The 9,795-nt window shown below is 40.7% G+C and overlaps 1 long non-coding RNA gene across 1 annotated transcript; it reads left to right on the top strand.

Moving 5' to 3' along the window:
- Positions 1-1,777: 1,777 nt before the first annotated feature.
- LOC120405018 lies at positions 1,778-9,160 on the top strand. Its single transcript, XR_005598320.1, has 4 exons — positions 1,778-1,890; positions 3,315-3,373; positions 7,857-8,275; positions 8,863-9,160. It is a non-coding gene; the product is annotated as an uncharacterized LOC120405018 (long non-coding RNA).
- The last annotated feature ends 635 nt before the right edge of the window (positions 9,161-9,795 follow it).

The following is a 9,795-nucleotide window of genomic DNA, read 5'->3' on the forward strand; positions in this document are numbered from 1 at the left end:
AAGGCAAGGTGCCATATATCTTAATATGTGAACAAGGAAGTTTTGAGAGGCTGTGTGAAAGGCTTTCCTTCCTGGTTCAGCACTACATGTGATATCAAGATGGCTAATGATGGAACGGTGATGACCTGCAACAGATGTGTCATGTTCTCTTTCCTGCCTAAAGACAGAAGGGATTTCCTGTGCATGAAGTGCAAGTTGGCGGCTATGCAGAAGGAAAAGATTCTTGGATTGTAGAAGCAAGTAAGGATGCTACTGAGAATCAGAGAAGCTGAGGAGTTCCTTGATAGACATGTTCAGGGGACACAGTATCCCAGATTAAAGGAAGACTGGAGCTGGCCACCAGAGAGAAGAGGCCTGGCAGTATGTAACTGCTAGAGGCCATGGTGGCATTCTACATGGCTGGAGACAGGTGAGGGATGAGCAGGCTGTATCCACCAGAGAGAAGAGAACCTGGAGAAATTCCTCACTGCTAGAAGGTTGAAACAGATACCACGTCCTCAAAGTGGAAACTTTGGAAGATACCTCTCAAGATCCAGCAGGTCCAAGGGAATGGAGAGAGGTATGGGACACACATGTGGGTGGCAGATTGGCCCAACCCATAAGATTATCAAGATTGGCCACAAAGAGTCTTCAATCATCCAAGGACAATTTACCAAGGGTCATGGTGGAGTCTCCCTCACTGACAAGTTTTTTAAATCAAGATTAGATGTTTTTCTAACACTACAGGAGTTATTTTGGGGGCAGTCCTATGACCTTGTTATACAGGAGGTCAGACTAGATGATCACAATGATTCCTCCTGGCCTTGGAATCTATGAACATTATAAAACCTACTGCTCCAAATACAATTTCTTTCCACCCAGTTACTGAGTGGAAATCTCATTTATAAAGTGCCTCTTCATTGCAAATGTAACGAACTGTTCCTGTGCACAAACTGCTGTCACAGGTTGTCAATAGGCCCTTCAGTATCAAAATCAGAAGCGTTCTCCCACGTGAAGGAAAGGAGTGTATTATTAGTTATCTGTAAGTAGAGGGCTCTTATAATTCCTAGGCAAGGACTAGCTAGAGACACAGACTAAGCCAATGTATTGCACACTCCCTCCCAAGTTCAATACCTATCTGAGGTGTCATTTTGTAACCAATCAAGGATACTGACAGACATGCACAATGAGCATCAAATGCTGATTTTCAGCAAGGAACCATTTCTATCACTTGAGCAGGAGGTCAACCCCCTTTATTGCAGGTAAGCAGCAGGCTGCTGAGGCTAGCCATTACAGGAAGATATGATTGTGTGAAGTTAGTTGCATCATTATATAAACATCCTCAAGTTGGGTATGTTCTTTAAAGGGATTTTTCATGAACTCAGCTAAAAATAATATTAAAAATGCACCATTTATCTTAACCTTAAATAATTCTGTCAAAGTGCTATATTCTCTATCGAAGGTGGAATATATATATAATCCCCTGCTCCCCCCCCAAAAAAAAATGATTATAAGCAATGGAGAATATTTTCAGGCTCTCAAACCTGAATCATACTGAATCACTGAGAACAAATGAAAGCTCAATGGCAGTTTAATCCATTTGACAAACTTCATTACAACCAGCTGGTCTGGCTATCAGTTTAAAAAGAAGGGAAATATTTTAGGGTAAATCATTCATTTTTCCCAAACTCCTGAATTCAGAAGCATTTCATTAGAGCCTCTGTGCTGAACATGGACTTGATTATGACCACACTGTAGCTTAGCAACCAGACTTTCTGTTGACAACATTAGAGATTTGGACCTTTTGAAAAATGACCACAATTACTTTAACATTACTTAACTGGTATTGATGCTGAGAAGGAGTAGGCCTTAAAGGAGGTGAAATCTGATTCAGTGCTGGTCTACTGAGAAGTAGGTGCTTAAAGGATCAGAATTACAGATAATTCTGTATGATGAGTAGTGTGGTGTTAGTAATGCTTTATGGAAGGTCAGTAGCCTTTCTGACTCAGCAGACTTGCAGAGAAAACCTGTGGATTCTAAGAGCTCTCTACTCACTACCAACTTCTTCACTGTAGCCAACATGTCCTTTATCAATTTCAGTTTAAATGCAATATTTTAGAATTGAGTTGGGTTTTTTTTAAGTAAGAAGGAGTGGGGGGAAAAGCTACTTTGTTCCTCAGGCTGGAGATAGTTTATTTTTAAAACCAAATTCTACCTGAGGACTAAATAATTTGGCACTTACAGCAACTGACTAACTTCATAAATGAATGTGCTCATACAGAGATCACATTTCTGTTGCAGAGGAAGCCCCTCTGTAGTCTCTGCCTGCCCGCTGCTCTGTATGCTGTGATATGAAGGTCATGAGCCACTTTCCTGTGTCCTTCCAATTAAGTTAAATAACAAACTGAAGACCGCTTGTGTCATTTAGCTATGAGACCCCTATGAAAGCCTTGCATCTCTCAGCATGACTTCATATGGCACAGGTTAACATTTTAAGAGCTAGAAGGAGCCTGTGGAGAGATACAGGAGTCAATGCCCCCAGGAGAGTCAGCCACAGAGATGTGATTTGTGGAGGCGGATGCTCGTGCTTCTGCTTCAGTTTAGTGGAAAAGTTCTGAAAATGTGGAACAATCAAACAAATGAAGAAAAGTGTGATGGGGTGTCTAACAACTCAGGTGGGGAAAGGGTTAATGTGGGCCTGAGAGGCCAATTAACCCACCTGGTTGCTAACATGCTGTCAAATTATGTGACATTCTGATGGCTGAACTAATGGGACTAACGGGGGAGGGATAGCTCAGTGGTTTGAGCATTGGCCTGCTAAACCCAGGGTTGTAAGCTCAATCCTTGAGGAGGCCACTTAGGGATCTGGGGCAAAAATTGGTCCTGCTAGTGAAGGCAGGGGGCTGGACTTGATAACCTTTCAAGGTCCCTTCCAGTTCTAGGAGATTGGTATATCTCCTATTATTATTACCTAATGTTGGCACTAATCTGGATAAGAAAAGGGTGGTCATAGCTTTTTATTATAATGAGGGTGCTGCACCTAAAGGCAAAGAAGAGGGCTCTAAGGAAGGAATTCTGCAGCGCTGCTCTTGGTATGACAGAGTAGAGAGACTGGTAGGGTCAAGGAGTAAACTGAAGGAAAGAGTGAGACCTGGGATCCTCTACTGAGTTTTCAAAAGTCGCCTCAGATTTTCAGGTACTGAAGCTGGGCACCCAAAAACGGATGTGACCAAAATCACAAACTACTTTGGAAAATTTGACCCTTAAATTCTCACCCGAAAAAATTACCAGCATAAAACACTGATGTAATTAATCTTATTAACTCCCCTTCCTAGAGATGAACAGGCTGTTCTCATTTAAGAACCATGGGAGAATGTGGTGATTTCAACCAAAAGTGAGTCTCTATCAGTTGCTCTCCTTTGACTATTACATTTGCAAACTTAACTTGATACAAACAGTTCCTCCTAATATTTTGGAAGAGCAGATGCCTTCACAGGAATGAATAACTAATAATGAAAGACAGGCAAGACAGAAAAAGTTTACAAACATAAGGACAGAGCCTTATCTGATGTAAACTGGCATAGCTCTTTTGGAATCAATGGAACTATGCCCATGGACAGCACTGGAGCATCTGGCCCACAGTGTTGAGAGAGAAGACTCTAAGTTTGCTAGAAGACAGGACCAAATCTGGACTAACATAAGATATCTGAACTATGAAAGTCTTCAGTTGCTTTGATTAAATGTGGAAGCTGAAATCCTGAATTTCTCTGATCCCCCTTTGATTTTTAAACCCCAATTTACACCTTTTGAATTGTATATATGCTGTCCACTTGCTTCCCATAAGTCAGATTTGTACATCATTTGTATGAGTCAGATGATAAACGTAATGTGAAAAAAAGTCTATAAAATTGACTAATGATATAGATCTATTGTAGTAGGGCCCCCTAGCATTAGACACTGTACAAACAAATAACACACAGACAGTTCCCTGCTGCAGAGAGCTCACAAGCCAAGATTCAGACAATGTGACAGGTGCAAAAAGGACAAACAGGAGGGGGGAGAAAACAAGGTTCATAATAGAGACAGATGTGTGCAGAAATTAATCGTAACAGTGGTCTTAGTGGCTAGCAGCCAATGATACTCTGTTGGGCAGGACATGCTGCACATTTGAGAAACCAACATAACTATATAAAAGGAAGATCTAGAAAAAAAATCTCACACGTGCTACTGCCCAAAGTGAACTGCATCCACTCTCCCATTTTAAAGAAGCAAGGCAACTGGAAACATTCGGCTGTGTGCTTATTAGAACTGACCATATGCACCCATTACCTGAAATTGTAGGTGCTCAGTAATGGGTGGAAAGGAACCTGTTTGAATTGAAAGAAAGGCACTGTATTTGAAGGCTGTGGATTCTTATTTTGGGTGTAAATTTTGGGCCTTTCCACCTCATGAATTTAAAGAAGTGGCTGCTCTTATTAGTTATAGGTAAAGCTGCGAGTCTTTCACAGAGGTCACGCAAGTCACGGATTCCGTGATTTTCTGGGACCTCCGTGACTTCTGCAGTGGCCAGCGTGGCTGACCCCATGGCCACCCAAACTGCTTGAGCGACCTCAGGGCCAGCCACACCCGCCACTGCTCATGTGGCCCCAGGCAGCTGGTCCTGCATGTTGTGGGGAGGGGCCCAGGACCGCCTCCCGCCTGGAGCGGTGGTGGCAGCACGGCCCTGGGCTGCTTCCTGCCTGGAACCTCCTGCCCCACCCAGGAGCAGAGCATCATCCGCTGGAGCACCCCCCCAGATCAGCAGCACTTCCCCCTTCCCAGCACCTAAGATTTAGTTGGGGTATTTTTAGTAAAAGTCATGGATGAGCCATGACTTTTTGTTTATTGCCTGTGACCTAGAATAGAATTATAGAATATCAGGGTTGGAAGGGACCTCAGGAGGTCATCTAGTCCAACCCCCTGCTCAAAGCAGGACCAATCCCCAACTAAATCATCCCAGCCATGGGTTTGTCAAGCCTGACCTTAAAAACCTCTAAGGAAGGAGATTCCACCACTTCCCTAGGTAACACATTTCAGTGCTTCACCACCCGCCTAGTGAAAAAGTTTTTCCTAGTATCCATCCTAAACCTCCCCGCCTGCAACTTGAGACCATTACTCCTTGTTCTGTCATCTGGTACCACTGAGAACAGTCTAGATCCATCCTCTTTGGAATCCCCTTTGAGGTAGTTGAAAGCAGCTATCAAATCCCCTCTCATTCTTCTCTTCCACAGACTAAACAATCCCAGTTCCCTCAGCCTCTCCTCAGAAGTCATGTGCTCCAGCCCCCTAATCATTTTTGTTGCCCTCCGCTGGACTCTTTCCAATTTTTCCACATCCTTCTTGTAGTGTGGGGCCCAAAACTGGACACAGTACTCCAAATGAGGCCTCACCAATGCTGAATATAGGGGAATGATCACGTCTCTCGATCTATGACTATGACCTGTTCTTGACCTGTCCATGACTTTTACTAAAAATACCCGTGACTAAATAGTAGCCTTAGTTATAGGATCACCAGAAGCCTATTGCCGCTTGCCCAGAATGTGGTATGGGGAGTACTTGTAATGCCTCTAATAATGTTTAACACATTTAGTTGCAGTTTTCTTTCATTAACAACCTGTGGGCTGTCTTTGGGCTCTTTTCACTTTTATCTCGTTTAGAATTGTCTCTCTCCTTATTAATTTAAAGTGGGCTTCCTATAGCTAGTGATCAAATAGTACCTGCTTGAAGCTATCAGAATAAGTGATGGAAACTGTGTAATCTGCATGATTCAGTTCTAGAGGCTCATCTCAAATAAAATGGAGAAGTAAATGATCAATGATTGAATTATGTGCAAAGCAGCATACTGGCTAACACTGAGATTGCAGCATCATTTGGGTTGGGAGATGCAGACTAATCTAACATATCAAAGTACATGTGTTGCAGACAGGGAGCAGCAGAAGTAATAATTTATAAATTCATCCCTTGTATAAATACACTGGAGCTAATGGACTTACACCATTTCATTCATATATATATTTATTTGTACCAGCTAAACATTGCCCAGATGTGACATGAAATCATTAGTAACATCAAGTGCGGTTACATTTTTAAAAAACACTTCATTAATAATAGTATGTGTGAAGCACAGAAGAGTATTAACAAGCACACTGTGCTCAGCAACAATAAAAACAAATATAGTCCTGGGAGCAAAAAAAGTCAGACCTAATTTCATACACAACCAGCCAACTACATTTGATGGCCATGGAGAACAGAAACTGAAACTGTCTGCCCTAACAATATTTGGATTGGGGTGTGTTTGATATCTATGTTCTGCAAACTAAAAACATAATTATTTCAATTGTTTCTTTCATAAAACATTTTTTGTTAATTGGAAGAAGATGATGGGGATGAGTCTCATTAGGAGTACAGCTGTCAGATGTAATGACGCAGTCAGATGGAAATTCAGAGGGAACTGTTTTGCAGATTGTTGTCATGGAAACACAGAGCAACTAGGGCATCGGTGGTATTATCACCTGCTTCTGCATGAACTGAGCAGTGTGATGACATAAAATCAATACTATATAGCAATATTAGGGCAGTCAGCTATTAGGGATCTTTTATCAGAGATTTAGTTTGGACTAAAATCCAAGAGCCAGAAACTCAGCTGGAGTTAAATTGATGTAGTTATATTGATTTCAATGCTTCTAAACTGACTTTACACCAGCTGAGGATCTGGCCCCATGTTTTAGAGGCAATGGCTTCAGTACAAAATATCTAGTAAAACAAAACTTCATTTAAACTTTCTTAAAGAAAAAAATTCCAAAAGCAACTATTTAGTTTGCTTTAGACAGACAACAATGTATCATGAGTTAAGTCATCCTCTATCTCCATTTACTTGTTTTTTAATGTTTATTAGTTTGTATAGATGCATATTACTTTAGAAACATACACTGGGCAACCTCAATAGGAACAGGATTTAGCACACCATAATATTAATATCTCACTGCAGTACACAAGCTAAGAATAGGAAATACTGCAGTAAAGTCAATACCACGGTCACCCAGAGTACCTAGTTCGCCTTGCATTATGCAGAATTTGGTGTCCTATATATGTAGTCTACCTTCTCCCTGCAGATACATGTGCATTTTTTTTTACTTTTTTGTGAGACCCTTGCATGCTTTTCAGGATAGAATTTGACTGTTATAGTAAAAATTACTTGGTAGTGTAATTGCTGAGGCAAATATGAGCAGCTAGAAGAATTGCTCCCCAGATAAAGACAAATGTAAAGAGGTCCTGCTGTGGCAGTTATAAAATAAAGAATAGTGTAGCTCAGGGGTCGGCAACCTTTCAGAAGTGATGTGCCGAGTCTTCATTTATTCACTGTAATTTCAGGTTTCGTGAGCCAGTAATACATTTTAACGTTTTTAGAAGGTCTCTTTCTATAAGTCTATAATATATAACTAAACTATTGTTGTATGTAAAGTAAATAAGGTTTTTAAAATGTTTAAGAAGCTTCATTTAAAATTAAATTAAAATGCAGAGCCTCCTGAACCGGTGGCCAGGACCTGGGAAGTGTAAGTGCCACTGAAAATCAGCTTGCGTTCCGCCTTTGGCACGCGTGCCATAGGTTGCCTACCCCTGGTATAGCTTGAAACAATGTGTATTTCCACCAAAGAACTTTCATTTTACCACAAGTGATACCCAAAGAAATCAAAATGTAGTTGAGGAGTCAGAAGTTGGGAAAGGTTGGAAAATGATGGGTCTTGGATTTGGTTAAGGACAAAACTCAATGAACAGCCTGTGTAAGTGTTCATCCTGGATTGCCATCTGTCAATGGAAGTAAATTCTTTCTCATTTAGGCTGCCATCTGGAGTGCAACCATGTTTTTGCTGAAGACTCAATCCTGCTAGGTGCTGAGCATGTTTTCATCTTGCCTGGGAGATGAGGGTGCTCAGATCCTTGCAACAGGCACTTAATATGCACCTTGGAAGAACAGGTCTTTAGCCGGCAATATAAGAAAATGGAGTCTACACAGAGAGAGTGAGCAGCGGTGATGGATTTTTCTGAACCAGAGAGCCATTGAGAGCTATTCTCTTCTAAAGCAGGAATGCAGGTTAGGAGGGAGAAATACCCCGAAGGCAAACAGACAAGGTTTTTCTAACAAAGGATTGTTAGGAGGAGTTTTCAGCTAGGCTGGCTGAAGGGAATAAGGGTTTTCTAGCAAGGCTTGTTAGAAGAGACCCCTACTGAGAGAAAACCTATGACATAATAACACAAGGTGAGATCATTGATTAAAGCTATTCTCCTTGGAAGAGGCAACAAGTTTGAAAATATTGATGCTGAAATTTACTGCAAAAACAAATGTGTATTACAATTTCAGCTTTGTTGCTTTTACTATAATGTTTTATTGTTTTTATGAATGTTATGGCAGAGAGTTGAATAAAATAAATATTGTTAACCAAGGCTAGCACTGGTTAGAATAGATTCATAATACTTTCAGCCCAAACTCTGACTGAAATATCCAACAGAAATCATGAATTTCCAGGAAGGATGTGAAGATAGCAGGGAGAAAAGATTCACTAGAATAATTCTGGTGGCCCTGTGAAATGAAGCATGAGATGATGAGAAAACTATTGTCAGAAGAAGCAGTTCATTATGCTGCAGGGAGTAAGATTAGAATCTTAGATTTGCAGGCTAGGATGTGCTAGTTGAAGACATCCTTTCACCTACATCTGTAGTTCCATGTACTTACAGCACAGTTGATTACTTATTGAAGGAAAGGGCATACAGTAGTAGTTGTGTAGTTCAGTGAATCACATAGGTCACTAATCAATTTCATACCTTGTGCACTGTATCCCTCACTAGCTTGTGAAATTTTGGGCCAGTTGGTGGCAATGCTGTGCTTTATCATGAGAGGATACAGAATTACCTTGGAATAAGGGAGAGAGACCATGGACTTCATCAGATAAGATAAGGAAGAGATGATACATACAGCCCTGCGCAGATACAAAATCTGTATCTGCATCCAATCTGCAAACATGGTCTACAGATATAAAGTGGATAGCTGCAGATTTGCAGGGCTCTATTGATACTTTTGAACTGAGGAGTATGCTGGATATAAAGCTCTCTCAGCACCTCATGCCATCTGATTCATGTAATAAATAAAATAATACACACAAATGCACATGCACAGTCTGTCTGTCTAGTTCCATGCCCTTTCCAAATACATATGTTCATTGTGGTGAAAGGGACATCATATATATAGAATTTCCTTTAACATCACTGAACTCATCATTCCTATTTCATTTGCTATATATTTAAAAAAGGTGAGGTGGATACATTAGATCAGAATTACAGCTCACCCTGTCTTGAACCAGTGGGATCTATGCCAGTGACTAGAGTTCAAGGGGTGAAACTGCACAACCAATCTCTAATAGGGTATAAGCAACAGAATGTATTCAAATGAATGCTGCTAATCAATTTTCTGAAATGCATTTCTTGTAATCCTGGAACAATTCATATGTGTAGCTAACTGCTACCCCCATATCTTTCCTAATAAAGCCCGCTGTCCTGAGAAGGATGTACAATTCTATTGACTTTACTTTTTAACTGCATAAAGATGGCACTTTCCACAATGTATTTTTTTCCTATGAAAATGCCAATTGTTATTGTACTTGCAAGCACAACAAACATGTTATGTTTCATTATATTTGCTTGCTAATTCGTAGCTGACTCTTTTATTATGAATACTTATACAAAAGAGAGATTTTCGGGATAGAAAAGGGATGGAGGCTGGCA

Source organism: Mauremys reevesii, linkage group 4, assembly GCF_016161935.1.
Source record: "Mauremys reevesii isolate NIE-2019 linkage group 4, ASM1616193v1, whole genome shotgun sequence".
NCBI classification, from domain to species: domain Eukaryota; kingdom Metazoa; phylum Chordata; order Testudines; family Geoemydidae; genus Mauremys; species Mauremys reevesii.